Source organism: Xiphophorus couchianus, chromosome 24, assembly GCF_001444195.1.
Source record: "Xiphophorus couchianus chromosome 24, X_couchianus-1.0, whole genome shotgun sequence".
Taxonomy (NCBI): Eukaryota; Metazoa; Chordata; class Actinopteri; order Cyprinodontiformes; family Poeciliidae; genus Xiphophorus; species Xiphophorus couchianus.
Window position 1 is genome coordinate 4,734,350 of NC_040251.1, and position 15,221 is coordinate 4,749,570.

The following is a 15,221-nucleotide window of genomic DNA, read 5'->3' on the forward strand; positions in this document are numbered from 1 at the left end:
GGGCGTGGGGGGGGGAGAAATGGAAAAGAGGGCAGTCTGACTTATGTAGCCTCGAAGAAACGGAGAAAGGACGGTTAAAGCACAAACGAGGGAGATGAAGCGAGGTTGAACGTTTTAGTAAAATTGTGTTTTATCAAGAAGGAAAGAAAAAGGGCAGATGAAACCTTGGGGTGGGGGGATACTTTTTAAAACTCTGCCTAGTTGTGTGAGGATTCGGTCCCCTCTGTAATGCTCACATTATAGTTTAATTGACAGAAATCTGGGATTACTTACATTAAAGATTGTGTCTTTTCAGGTATCGTTAGGTGTGGAGTACACATTGCCAACATCAGTGTCTGACCTCACAAATGTACTTCTAAAGAATGTTACAAAATTCCCGTGAACACACTCCAGGGGGTTAGGCTTTGTGTTTTTGTCTATCTAGAATTTTTTTCTGCAATTACTCAGACTCTAACACTGCAGCACAGATAGATGCTACAGGAGAGCAGAAAAGTAGCATCAAATATTTATCCATAGAAATTCTTTCACCGGAAGCAAGAAGAGGACAAATATTTTTTTATTTTTTTGTAACCTTTATTTCACAACAAATAAAGATGAATTTTTTAAAAATTTTGAGATGAAAATCTTTTTATGCAGGAGAATCTTGGCCACGACTGGCAACAGTTCAAAGGTTACAGAACATTCACAGCAAGAACAGAAAAAGCTAACAACGTCACAAATAAAAAAAACAAAATTCCCCACTTATAAAACATTTACAGACAGTAAGAAAAGTTCTAAACATATTTAGAGACAGCAACAGTTTCGTGTTCAGGTTTTTCTGCAACTGGTTCCAAGAAGATGGAGCAGAAAACTGACAAGATTTCTGTCCAAGTTCAGTTTGGATTTTAGAAAGTAAGTAAAAATAAATTCTCACAATGAAGGGAGCATCCACCGGAGAACTTTCTGTTTATATAGAGCAACAAAATACGATAGAAGAAGTCCTGATATGGCCTTATGAATAAAAGAACGCCAACGACGGAGTGACAAAGGCTGCCAATCGAATCCGGCTTCATAATGTGCAGTGATGTGTAAAACCTGTTGACATGTCATAAATATGAAAAGCTCCATGATAAATAGCATCCAGCAAACATGTGAGCTAGCACTAGCTTGTAGCACAGCTAGTGCTGACAGGAAGCTAAAAAAGCAGTCGTTTAAACTTGCTTTCTTGCCATTGATTCAAAGGTCACTGGCGTGTTCTACGATCTATTTAGATGAATAAATATTGCAGTTTATTTTTTGTGGTTTTCAGTAAAAACTATTCAATTATTCGCTGCATTATAGTAATAGGGATAATAAAACAGGGTTTAATGGATAACACAGCACTGAAAAACGACCATAAACTCTGCAAAAGAAAAAAATCTACATGTATTTTATGAAGCAGAGACTCTTCTGTCTACACTGGGAGAATGGATGTCTAGAGTAGATGATGGTATGCAGCGTTATTGCATTTTTATGAGAAAAGCCTTAATAATAATAATAATAATAATACACATGAAACTATTGAAAGGTTTGTGTTTTCTTGCCTGAAATTCCAGCTCTGTTGCTCTGATAGAATAAACAAATTCAGTCCCAGTGGAGCAGTACTGTTGCTGGTTATGCTGGCCACTGACATTTTGATAAATTGAACCTTTTAATTAATAAACCTTGCTGTAAAACTACATTTTTAGGAAGACAATGATATATTTTAGAGAAACAAAAGGCAAGAAAAGCCAGCGGTGCGTTTCTGTGGGACGTAAAAAGGATCAAGGGCTAAAAAAGAGGGGCGACAATACGTCGACAAAGAAAGCTAGAGGAGAAAAAAAAGGTAGAAACTGGAACAAGCTGGAAAAATAAAGTGAACACAGAGGAGAAAGTGACAGAGGTAGGAGGAGACTCAAAGTTTTGTTAAAAAGATTGGAATAAACTGCAAGGCGCACACACTCGCTCTAACACCTCTTCAGATCAGGACACGGTCACTCCTTTCGAATAAATGAATAGTAATTGATTGGAGCAAGAGCAGCAGATAATGGCCAGTGTGGCTCCTTCACCACCCACTAATCTACCGAGGAGAGGATACGTAGGTGTGGGCTTTTTTGTGTCTTAAGTATCAGTCTCCAGTCTGTTAGAGGAGTGAATGGAAGTTGTTTGACAGGCAGATATTAGGCCGTCATGGCCAACGGGAATAAAAGAGACTCGGATAGCTAGAACCCGTAAAACAGTCATTAATGTGCGCACCTCGCTCTCCTCTGGAGGAGACAAAGACGGGAGCGTGTTCGCGGCGGCACACTTAGAGCATCAGATGCAGCCACGGGGGCCAGAGGCGAGCGCAGCATCTCTCCCGGCTCTGAGGGGAAACGCAAATTACAGGACTGACGGCAGAAACTCATAAAGAGATGTTTGCTTCATTTGTGTCTGTGCCTTTATGTTCAGAAGAGAGGGAGTTATATAAATGTATAGACAGGAACAGGGAGGCTGTAATCATCAGCATTTAAGTCATATTTAAGGCTTTTGGTGATTTATTTGAACCATTTTATTCCCAGGTGAAATGGTCATTATCAAAATTGTACATAACTCGAATGTACACATAAACCTCCTTTGATATTTGACTCGATGCCCCTTTGCTACGTGTGCATTGACTGCATGCTTTTTGTGGCCATTAACAGGAGAAACTCTAGCTGGATATTAGATGACGCTTCTCAGCAGAATCGGTTAATATCAGGCGCTTTCTCATCAGCCATGTTTAAAACATCCGGCTCGTTTTTCAGGAGGTACGGTTCAAGTGGACTGAAGACCATTCCAGTAGCAGGAAGTGAGCTACAGCGCAGGGCATTCTGGGTAAATACAACCAAAACAAACACGCGTGTAAGCTAGCAGGAGAAATGGCTCCTGGTCTTTTACCAAAGTTTACAATTTGTGAAGAGGAAAGTTGCGTTCAGTGTCTTCTACAGAGGTTTTTAAGTCATTTCCTTCAGTGGTTGGTGTTGCAGCGCCCCCCATAGGAGTGGGTTGCTCAAAGGGTCTGGATTGTTTGACACGGATCAGCTAGAAATGTAACAAACGTAGGTTTGGTCCTCAGTCAAACTGAGACTATCAGGTGTGAAAGGACACAGCTGTTAAGTGTAGCCCAAATATTTTCTATAAGGCAAAGGTTGTTGCCTTGGGAAGCACATTTAGCAAGCTTACCGTTTCCTTCTTTATTCTTTCCAGAACATCTTCAAATGTGTAGTTGTGGCAACGAATTTGTTGGACCATCCAGCGGTTGTTCAGATCTCGGTGTTGCACAGTTGGGGAATTGCAATATGTCAGCACCACTGAAGGCAAAATGGCAGCCGCTGTAGATGAAAGTTTGCATAGTGTTGTTAATGTCTTCTGATAATAAAACCGTTCTCCGGTTCTACCCGTGTGAGCAGATGCAAAATTCTGTGAAGTTTGAGCCGATGCTACAATCTGGTTGTTCTCTGATGTAGTCATGCGTACAATTCTCATCCTTAGGTCTTCACTGAGTTCCCTGGACTTTCCTGATAGGCCAATCCATCTCATTGGAGAAAACAGTCTACACATTAGAGGGTTTGATCATGGTGTCAAACCACAAGTTTAAAAAAACTATTAGAATTGATGAGAACAAAACAAAATGGTATTTGTTGATGGTTATTTTCTGCCTGTAAGTGACCTTCCTCCCATGCTTGGAGTCATTGATCCGGTCATTGATCCAGGCAGCCTTTCGAAGCCTTTTCAAAAATAATGACCTAGCTCTTCAATTCGTGGCTGTACGATGGGAAACCGAATCTGCATTTCATGGTAAACGTTGCTTCTCTTGGTCGTTACTCTTTAATACGACTCGAGGCAGTCGCTTGTCACTACTCGGCGATGAGCGGCGTCCTGCTGAATGATGCATGCTGGGAACAGTGGCCGGCGACATGCAGGGGAGCAACAGTTTTGCCTTTGCCTCCAGAGAGTTCAAGGTCGAGAGATATTCTGAATAAAACACGGAGCTGATTCATGTTAAGGACTTTATGTGTTCATACACACTTTAAAAAAATAGATTTTTCCCTTCACCTTGTGTGCAGAATGCATCATGATTGCGAGCACATACACCGGCAGTATGAGGATTGTATTTAGTCTCATGCTTTTAAGCCGTACACCGATCTCATCTCCTCCTTGTCTATTCAGTATAACATATTTATGAATGAGGAGGGAAGAAATATATTTCTTTTAGGAGTTTACTAATAAAGCAGCAGAGGCATCAGTCACTGACACTGAAGGATAACTGCCTGTCCAGCAGCTCTCCAGGTATGACTACGTAATGCTAAGGAGGTTCCCAGTACCTTGAAAACAGACACTATTGATCAAACATTTTCGTTCACCGCTCTTCTACCCGAGGCGTTGGCTTGACCTGTTCCAAGCATTGCTACTGGTTTACTTTGTTTTAAAGCAATCTAAAATATGTATGTTCCATTTTTTAAATCTTTTAAAATTGCAACATAAAAGGTAACTTGAATAAATACGAAGTAAATGCAGTTTTTAGATGATGAAAACAGTCTGTGTGAAAAAGTAATTGCCTCCTTGTTGAATCTTGAATTGACTTTAACCACATTTTTGGGGTCCGGTTTTACCAAGACCAAATCCTACTGGCCACAACAGTGCAGTCAAGAAATCCCTTAAATAGAACCAGTGTAACAGGACGAAGCAGGCTAAAAGCAACACATCACATCCCGGTCGACAGTAATTTAAAAAGAGATAATAAACAGTCCTGGAAAGGGTTGCAAAGTCAATTCTAAGGCTTTAAAACGTCAACAACCACAATGAGAAATGTTATCCAGTAACGGAGAAACGTTGAAACAGTGGTGAACCTAGTCTGGAGTGGACGACCTCCGAAAACAGCTCCAAGATCGCATCATTGCCTCCCCAAACATGTCACATAAGAACATCTAAAGCACATTAATCGCCTCGGTTAAGGTACTGTAAGTGTCACTGAGCAGTCACAGCCTCCAAGGTCAAAACCACTGGTGAGCTGAACAAAAACACAGATTGAACTTTTTGGAAGGTGTGTCCTGTTGCATCCTGTGTAAAACCAACACAGCAATTCAAGAAACGGATGTCACGCCTACAGGGAAATAAACCTGCTGCTGGTGGTGTGAGGTTCTGTTGCTGCTTTGCTGTTCCAGGACCCAGTAGACAATTAACCATAAACTACGTATTTTCCAGACTATAGAGCGTACTTCACTATAAGCCGCACCCACAAAGTAAAAAAAAAACAAAAAAAACTGGAAACGTACATATACTGTATGAGCCGCACTGGGCGATAAGCCGCTGATATCTCCACTGCTCTCGGTTTTCCACAAGGACGCAGCAGAGGGCTGTCGATCCTTACTGCCAGATCGACAGCCTTCAACTTAAAAGCTGCATCATATAAACTTCTTAGTGTTGTTTCCATGATGAGCGGGTATGAGTTTGAAAACATTTCTCTGTCGTACCTGCTGCTAGCATGTGCCTGTTCTAAATGAAAATCAGCGCATTCCAATTTTGACTTCCAAAGAGCCACTTCCTGCTAAAGAGCCCGCTGGCGGTTGAAGAAAAATCCACAGAAGAGCCGCACCGGCTTATAGCCCAGTGCGGGAAAAATGTAGCGGCTTGTAGTCCGAAAAATACGGCAATTCTGCTTTCTGCAAAAACACAAGACCGGAGTGGTCTGGAAAGTCGATACGACAAGTCTGACAACACAGTCGCTTCAAGATTTCAATATTTGTACGGACAGATTTAATTTAAAACTGTATTTAAAACAAAAAAATCTCCTGTTAGCCTTACTATGAATCTTGGCGTAGGTGTGAAGGGAAAAAGAAGGTATAGCATCTGTGGACTGCATTTGGAGATGTTGGCTTTGGACAGACTTTGTGGTCATCGCTGTGACATAGTTGAAGGATGGGAAACGCTCTGTCTTGTGGTATGGGGATCACTGTGTCACAGAAAATCCTTCATGGAAAAAGCAGCAATGTCTGTTGAACAGGATATTCTCTTGGCGAAGAAACGTTGGCTGCTGTATAATCGCGCATCGTCACCTTCCTAAAATAATAACTTTTTTTTTTTTACCAAAACCGTTTTTTGTGTGTGCCTAAAACACATTGAGTGATTTATTTATTTTTGGCAAAATTACTTCCGCAGTTTCCAGGCTCTTTGATAAAATCTGGACATTTATGCAGAGAATACCAAAAAAAAAAAAAGCTTTTATATTTTTGATTTGGTGAATAATAATTTTGTTTAAGGCCAAAGATTTGTCATTTTTTACGATCAAAGCTATAAATAAATAGAAATTATACTGTAAATCTTTATGAGAAATAACTTTCTTTAAAAATCTATTTTTACAGTGATAGTGCTGTGACCACCCGTTCACCTCAAAACTCAAAAACACTCAAAACTCTCTATTAAGGCCTCCAAAACGGCATCCCTCCCACTTACTGTATATCTGTCCATCACGGAATAAGGGCCTATCTGCAGCGGACCGCAGGGTACTTAAGGCTATCTGCAGTTAATTCAAGATACGTGGAATTGAAGAGAGATATGACATGAGTGGAGAGAAGAAGGGAAAGAACAGAAGCAAAGGGTAAAAGTCAAGAGAAAAAGAGCAGGAAAGAGAAAAACGAGGCAGACAGATGGAGATGGAAAGACAGAGAGAGAGAGAGAGAGAGAGAGATCTTGGAAAAGCTTTCAGATAAATATAGAAATGATAAATAGAACCACAGAAGGACAGAAATGTATATAGTGAGGGAAGGGAAGTGTGTGACTCAAGTGTGTGTGCTTGTTTGTACCAATTTGTGTGTGACTTTGAGGTGCAGTCCTTGGCACACGGATGCCCCTCCATTATCTGCCTGTCTTCGTCCGCTCAACCTACTCTGCCTCGGGCAATTCTCTACTTTAAAGAGCTGTCCAAAGAACACACACACACACACACATCCCCACACACAAGCTTTTCCTCTCTCCATGTTCCAGAGGGGCAGTGTGGTTTGGCATGGAAGTGGCTGGCTAACAGCTTGCAGGAGTAAGGTGACATTTCTCTGTATTCACAACCGTGTGTGTGTGTGTGTTTCGTGTGTAGAACCAGCAGGTGCATCTCTGGAAGTTTCTGTGTTTGGGTTGTTCTGCCCAAGTTTGGAGGTTCATCTTTGATTCTTCACTTTGGGTGTGCTTGAAGTAATAGAAGAAGAGGATTTTTATCCAAATGTCGCGGCAACAGTGACATCATAAAAGGTAGACTGGCGCCAAATGTCATATGAGCCAAAGCGCTTTTATTGTGATGGTAGAAAAAAAAAATGTAACTAAAAATATAAACTTATTACAGTAATTATTTCCACACATTTTTATGACAGAAAACAGTTTATCATAAACAGTTTAAAATTGACCTTTTAATCAACGGTTTCTAGCTGCTTAAAAGTCCTGCAGATTTTCTATCTTGTTTCTAATGCAGTGCTAGCCGTGCTGCAGTGCTAACGCTAGCTTGTACAGAAGCTTGAAAATTGAATTGGAGCTCTTAATTGTTCTGTATTGTTGCTTTAAATAGCTTTGTGTCCAAGAAGTTGTTAGCTTGAGCGCAGAAAAAAATATTCCTACTTTTCTATTTGCTGCGGTGCTAGGTGTGCTACAGTGCTATCGCTACATTGTAGCTTAACCACTACTCCATAACAAGACATTTACAGTGGACCGCTTTATCAACAGGGGTCCGGGACCACAACACTAATGGCATATCCCAACCCCACTAGGGACAACGCGGTATACAAAGATGGATGGATGGATGGATGGATGGATGGATGGATGGATGGATGGTCCCCAAGGGGAAATTCCTTATTGGTTGACAAGCTACTCTAATACACGCAGTGGAAGCCATCTTGGCAGCACAGCAGAAAGCTACCATCCAGTGCTCCTTATCTCTGCTTACGGAGGTTCAGTCAATCAGAGATTGTTAAAAACAGAATCTTCAGAAACAAGCAACAAAATGGTTCAGAGCAACCAGCACAACGGCTCCCAAATCTTTTAGATGGACTGAGAGGTTCTGATCAATCCCTGCTCATCGGACAAATGAACAAAGTGATTGATTCTTATTCTACTTTGTTGAATCTGCAGAGGACAAAAAATTAATCTATGACCTAAATGTTAAATTTCAGTCCCACCCTTTTCTTATTTTGACCTCTTGAGTTGTTTCGGCCTTACTGAGCCCCCGTACAGCCCGGATGCACAAAATGTAGTGGCTTTATGTGTATTTATAGTATTATTGCTGCAATGCTTACAGCTTCTGAACATTAAAATTAATTTCCACTGCAAACACTATTAAAACTGGCACTAGTTTGAGCAAAAATAATAATCATTTTAAAAAAGCAAATCCCAGCGCATGTGTTGAAACACGTCGGCAGAGCTGAAACCAAACATTGACAGAGTGCCGCTCCTTCTCCCCATCTTAAGACGGTTTTGTTGCCTCCAGAGGGAACAGGCTGGGCGCGCTGCCAGACCCCGGTCCACTTAGCCACTAATAGCTCACATAATCACTGCACACTCACCCGCTCGCACGCCGAAGACACACACAGACCATTACGCTCCGTACGGCAGACACAGACATGGTAATTATTATATCAAATAAAAACAGCTAATCAGGTAAATGTAGGCTAAATGTGTTTTAGCAGCACTACCAAGAGTCTACGTGCAGGCGTGTGTTTGCAACATAGAGGAAACGCATCTAATGAGACATAAAGACTCAACAAGACACATGTAAATATTACATCAGTGGGAAAAAAAAAAAAAAAAAAGATTTGTTTGCTTATTTTTAAGCAAGCAACAAATTCTACAACTGGTTCTATTTATACTCATATTTTACTTGAATCTCCACATCTTTTTTCACTCTTCATGTTTACTGTTTACACAAACCAGAGCATTCAAACTTTACCAAGACATGGTGCTCTACTACTTTGATAACTCATCGATTCGTTTGCTTTGAAAGCACCGGTTCTGTTTTGTCGTTTAGTCAAATGAGGAGGCTCCTGGTTTCTCTGTGCATCAAAACTCCATCTTCATCAACGATAAGAGACTGGAGGGCTGCCAGAGGCTGAACACGCGTCGCGTTTGCTAATTAACCCGTCCACGGCACCGGCAAACCCTACAAAACGCTTAATGTTGTGCTGACGTCGTCAGAAAAAAGGATAAAACGTCCAAAATGAAACTTTAAAACAACAAAAACACCATAGACATGGTGTTTTTGTTTTAGCGTGCATCTGAAGGTGAGAGCATCTGATGTGCTCCGTCTTCAAGGCGTGCTTGTTCATTGGTCGACAGGTACACAAAGAGAACTGTGCACTTTTCATTCACTGAACTGAAATTACCTTCCTCCGATCATCCTCGCTCTCTCCTCGTTTTCTGTCCTTCAACCCGTCTCCATCTCACTGTAGAGGAAAATAATGCAAAAAATAGATTTGTATTTATGTTGAAATGCTGACGGTATCGTAAAATCTGTCAGGATATACCACACTCAGTTTCGCTGACGTATCTAAAACATCCTGCTAATATCTTTACGACTGAAATGAAATATTTAGCAAAACAAAAAACAAAATAACTATCTGAACTATAGCTATAAAAAGATACAGGTTATAGGCTATTAGCTTCATTTTATATGTAATTTACAATTTATCATAACACAGACAGACATGCTAGCATTAGCGCTATAGGACACTAGCCACAAATATTTTTGTACAACCTTAGAAAGTAACAAATCTTATCTGAAATAGTGATGTTTTAAAGAACAAACTACAAAACAGCTAAAACAAGCTAACCGGTTTAAACTAGCACAAAGAATAAAATTTATTTTACCTGAATGCCTTCCTGTCATCGCTTCATGTGTTGATGTGTTGCCATGGAAGCCACTGTTTCAAATTCCTTACCCTGCGTGATCTTTGATCTCAAAAACAGCTCGTTCATTATTTGTGAACGTTTTCATTCTTATTGTTTTTACGAAGCTACTCCTACATACTTGCCTGGGACTTTCTGAAGCTTATAAGTTACAGAAAGATATGTAAACACCCAAAATAATTTGGATCAAAATGTTATTGAAGTTATTTTAAATAAATGCTGAATTGGATTTTAACGTTTTCACTTTAAAGTTCTCTACAGAGAATGTGTGACGACTGATTTTTAGCTTACTGGTGAGAGGAGGATGTTCTGCCAGGGAGGGGAAGTTAGTTCACTGGAGCTTAGGTAGCTTGTGGGGGTTGGAGGTGTCCGGTCAGGTACAGATGACTGGAGGAGTACGGAGGTCACTGGAGGTTGATGGTGGACGGAGGAGCGGGTATTCGCCAGTTATGGATGAACAAACCAGAAGAATCTTCTAGAAGTGGTCATAGGTCACAGAACTGAGGGACTCGAGCAACACTGTGGGTAAATGCCAAGGCGCCACGAGGGAAATCCTGCAAGGAGGTCAGAGGTAAGGTCAGGAGCAAAACACTGAGAAAAAAACTCAAAGACTAAGCTTATGGCTTAGCTATAATGGCTCAGAGTACCATTACAGGCAAACGCTCAGAGAACTGGTTGCCCACTCCTCTTATGCTCGAGTAGATGACACCGATTACATGCCGGTGTGCAGGGAACACGCCCTCCAGGCAGCAACCTCCCGGCTCTTCCTGGTGGAAAAAAACAGCAGAACATCCCCCCCACAAGGCCAAGACTCCAGTTCCCAACATAAACCAAAGAAGTAGAGAACTAATCAGAAAATGTTAAGTGCAATAGATGTTTTAGTACTGAAATTGCTCATGTCTGTTTCATACGAGTTTGAAGATATTGTATGAAACATGCTAATGTGTGCAATCAAAATCTGCTGTTTGATGCACCAGATCAGAGGAGAGGTCAGGAAAGCTCTGTTTGGTTCAGGAACCATTTTGAAAGGATGGAAAAACATGGATAGCTGATAAAACTTCGGTCCTGCTTTCTTGAGTAAAATGTTTCCGTATGAAATGAACACATCACGTACGCGGTAAGGATGGCTTAAACAGTGGATAGATTCATCCCTTGACCTTGGTAACACCTGCATGGTCTCTGGCGTTCAAACGGCAACACGTCATTACGGGCTGTTGTCACACAAGGGGACCACCTCTGAACGGTACGTCAGAACGCATCAGACAGTAGAAACTCGCCTTGATATAAAAGTAATTGAGTTAACACAGCTAGTCAGACCACTGGGGTGGAAGTGTCTTTTTTTCCTTCCACACGCGGTGGTGTCCGAAGACGCGTCTTTGTATTTTGCATTTTTTTCTAAGCCGTTTCCTTTCTGGCTTTGGTATCCCAATAACCATATTGAGCTGTTGGTGTGATTTTATGCATTTGACTGTTTGAATAAATTCTGCTTGATTGTGAAGTTGAACAGTGACTGTTGTCTTTGCCGGTTTCACTTTTACACACGACATCAACGGACCTGGGGAGACGAGATAGCAACGAGCAACAGGTAGAAAAATATCCCGTTCTCAACATGCAGTCTTTGACGAAGACTGTGGTATTTAACGTCTTGATGAAGTCTGCTGTGTTTACTGTAAAAGCTCCATTTTCTACATTAGAATCAGGAAACGTATCTTTAGCCAGTTCCACACATTAACGTTTTGAAAAAAATAAAGTTTACGAATGCAATAAAATCATTCCTGCTCTCTATCTTCATACTTCATGTGTGTCGTTGTTGATGTGTGTGCGTGCGTGTGTGTGTGCATCGTCAGACTTATGTGTGCACACATTTGTGTGGTGCAGCTGGCAGCCGGGCAGACAGGTGGGCCGGTAGTTTTCCCCTTCCAGAGAGTCGTAGCCTCACAAATGTTCCTCTCCTTCCTGTTCTTCGCGCCGCCTCCTCCCGCTGCGCTGAACTACCTTCTAGTCTTGCTAGCTGCTGTTTTTTTTTTTTAATGCGCCGTCCCAATCTGGAGGGACATATGTAGTCACACATTTCCCCTCCCTCGCGCTCAGCCTCCTTAGAAATTGTCCCACATAAATGTTGCAAATTAGCGGGACCAAATGGCCTTTTATGAATTCTTCTGTCACCCAAACAATTTTCCATTGGCAACTTTTATTCTTGATTTGATGTGCATCTGTTAAAGGAAATAAAGGGGGAAACAACAAGAAAATGGCTCGAGCAGATGTCCAAACTTCCATCTGTTGCGAAGATTGCCCGTTTTCCTAAAATGCGACTTATGAAAATGAAAACAAAAGACATTGGGATTCCAGACTCGGAACGTTTCTGCCTGGATTTCCTGGCTAAACGGACTGATCGTGTCTGAACGAAGTGCAGCGCTTGCTGAGATGCGAACAATGTCACAACAGTGGCTAAAGCATTTGTCCAGGAGTGTAAATGTAAGCGTGCATGTGGTCCAGAGTAATGTGCCAGAACCCTCTGCCTCCTCCCTCCATCTGCTGAAGCCCCCCAGCTGGACCAAGGTCACTTCTATCCTCTCCGTTGCTACGGATGTGCATCTGTGTGCACATGCATCTAAGGCTGCGTTCACACTGCAGCTTGAAGTGACCCAATTCCAATTTTTTGTCTAATCGGATTTTTGTTTTCTCTCTGTGTCATGGACGTTCACACTTCCAAATAAATGCGACATGTACAGTATGTGTTCTGCAGTGGGAACGGGCAAACGACCCGAAGTGTCCCGCATGCGCAGTAGAGGGCGCAATAACGTCAGCGTTCTCTGTTCTGTTGAAAGTAACAAGGAACTTTTGACATGTAAAACTTGTCAAGAGAAGTGGAGTTTACATGACTATACTGAGCTCTTTGTGACAACTGAGGATGAAGACTCTGCATCTTCACATCCCAGACGAACCTCTTCTCTTCCCAGGGGACGAGGACGGCGAACTGCAGGAGGGCGATGGACTCCCAGCATGTGAAAGGTCTGACGTCGAGGAGGGGGTGTCAAGAAAACCCGAGATCATCCCACTTCCCCATGCTGGAGATTTTAGTTTAAAAGTAACAATAAATAAAGTTACCTTTAAAATTAATCAAACAAGTGACATCTAGGCCCAACAGTAGACGTAAACATCAATAAAATCAATCTGGTTGTGTGTGTGTGTGTGTTGTTTTTGTCTCCTGCAAACTCTGTTTTAATTCTACTACTTTTTTCTATCTAATCATAAGAAATAGTCAGACAGAGAGAGACATGAAACAGGAAGAGCAGGTTTCCTGAAAGTAAGACGAAGTTTCCAACCTGCAGATTTATAAAAATAGATGAGATTCTCCTTTATTTCAAAGCCTACAAGTTTTAAAGAATAAAGTCGAAACATTTTTGAGTAATTGGATAAAATCAAAACTAGATGTAAAGCAACATCCTTGGGACTCGCCCGAGTCACTAAAGAGGAAGTGGAGAGTGAGAGAGTAGAGTAGGAAGGTGGGGGCAGGAGAGGTGCAGCAACAACAAACTCATCTAGTTTTATACCTTGAAACTTTCACATTTTAACAAATGTATTTCGTTAAGACAGTGTTTCTCAAACTTTTTCAGGCTGAGGGACCAGTTAACCCATTTAACAAACACTCACGGACCACCTAACCTGAAATTACCCCCACGATAACACATCTCAATATATAATTCAACCTGAACTGAAAATATTAGTCTCTTAACTCGCATTTTGTTGTTTTCTTTGTTCATCCTAACCAACAGAGTTGCGCTGTGTGACTGGCCACAGCAAAGCCATGCACACGCCTACTTGGGGATTTTGACTTATTTGCAGATTCTGAAAGTGTCTAAACTTTCCAGTGACGTCAAACACACGGAAATAATAAAAAAAAATTGTTCTTCACAACAAAGTCTTGTGTGTACTAATAACATTTAGGGCTCTTTGTGATTTAGAAGCACAATTAAAGAAAACTAGACTTCAGTTGCTTTAATAGAAACAAAAAAAAATAAATCATTTTCTGCATCGTTAAATATAACAATAATTAACCCATTTCTATCAATGGTATGTATCTATTGTGCTTCATTATTTATTTTCATAATTTTTTATTGAATCAAAATAACAATAGCTATTGATGTGCAAAGCAGCATCATTTATTACCAAGCAAAGTCATAAAAAACAAAAGAACAGTTCTTACTGAGTCGAGTCCTACCGCTCACTGCACTGAGCCGTTCAAACGAATCCAGTCACCAGTGAACGACACATCAGCACTCAGCAGCTATGACTCAGCTTCCTGGCCTTGTTTTCTTTCCACTGGTCTCTGCAGCTTTTCTTTTGAGTGGCCCGGTTTAAGCCGGTTTTCCATCGTTACTTTTAATGTTAAGCCAACTGAAGCGCCGCACTTTTGAGCTCAAGTCGCAGGAGATAAACGGCCGTTGACGTGCAGTAGCTCGGGGATCGTTAGGGGCCGCCCGTAGGCCACCAGTGATCCGGGGACCACCGTTTGAGAAAGGCTGCGTTAAAACGCGGCTTTCTTATTTAACACAAAACTTTCTCCGTATAACAAGATATTTCTCCTGAATTTCTTCCCAGTTGAACACCTCTACTGTTCTACAATATACAACAAAGTCAGATGAAACTCCCATTTTCTTACGCTAACACTAACACTAACATACTTGCATGGTTTCAAATGTTCCCGAACAAATTGGGTCTGTTCTGTAACTGGTTCCTTTTCTTAGTAGTGTCAGCTGTTGGGTGGCTGCAGTCTCTGCGACTTTAATTCCTACAAAATGTTTCAACTCAGATATTCACCCCAGCGTCAGCATATCTGCAGGTTTCTTAGTAGATCCACCACTGGACAGGTCAGGCGTTCAGCTTTCTGAATTCAGAAATGCTGCTAGGAAGGCAGACAAACACAAAAAACACAGCAGTCTGTCATTTGATCCAAGCCAGAGCCTGCTAACAGTCTACCTTAATATCCAAGGTTACAACCTGAACTGTGTCTTGTCACCGGGCTTCCTTGACAGAATCTGCAACTGTATTATCCAACTTCAGTTTCTGACAACTATCCATTAATTAAATCCAGTTAACGCTGCTATTTGAATATTTTTTAACTTAAGCATTTTTACGTTAAGTTTTAGTTTTTGAGTAACAAAGAGCAATATGTCTTAAATAGGTGCTTGGCAAAATTTATTGGTATTTCAGCGTTACTCTTTAATCATGTTTTGAATTTCCCAGTTTGACATCATCAAGTGATGATGTCATGATTTCCACACATAAATACCAATGTATCTATATCTATGTGTTCTTGC

General features: G+C 41.2%; 1 long non-coding RNA gene across 1 annotated transcript in view; it reads right to left on the reverse strand.

Moving 5' to 3' along the window:
• The window catches only part of LOC114140287 (uncharacterized), a 47,677-nt gene that overhangs the window by 12,637 nt on the left and 19,819 nt on the right, over positions 1-15,221 (reverse strand). Inside the window, exons 3-5 of the long non-coding RNA XR_003594539.1 lie at positions 9,862-10,454; positions 9,378-9,437; positions 2,254-2,362 (exon numbers count right to left, since the gene is read on the reverse strand). This is a non-coding gene — a long non-coding RNA (uncharacterized LOC114140287). The remainder of the gene's footprint in view (positions 1-2,253; positions 2,363-9,377; positions 9,438-9,861; positions 10,455-15,221) is intronic.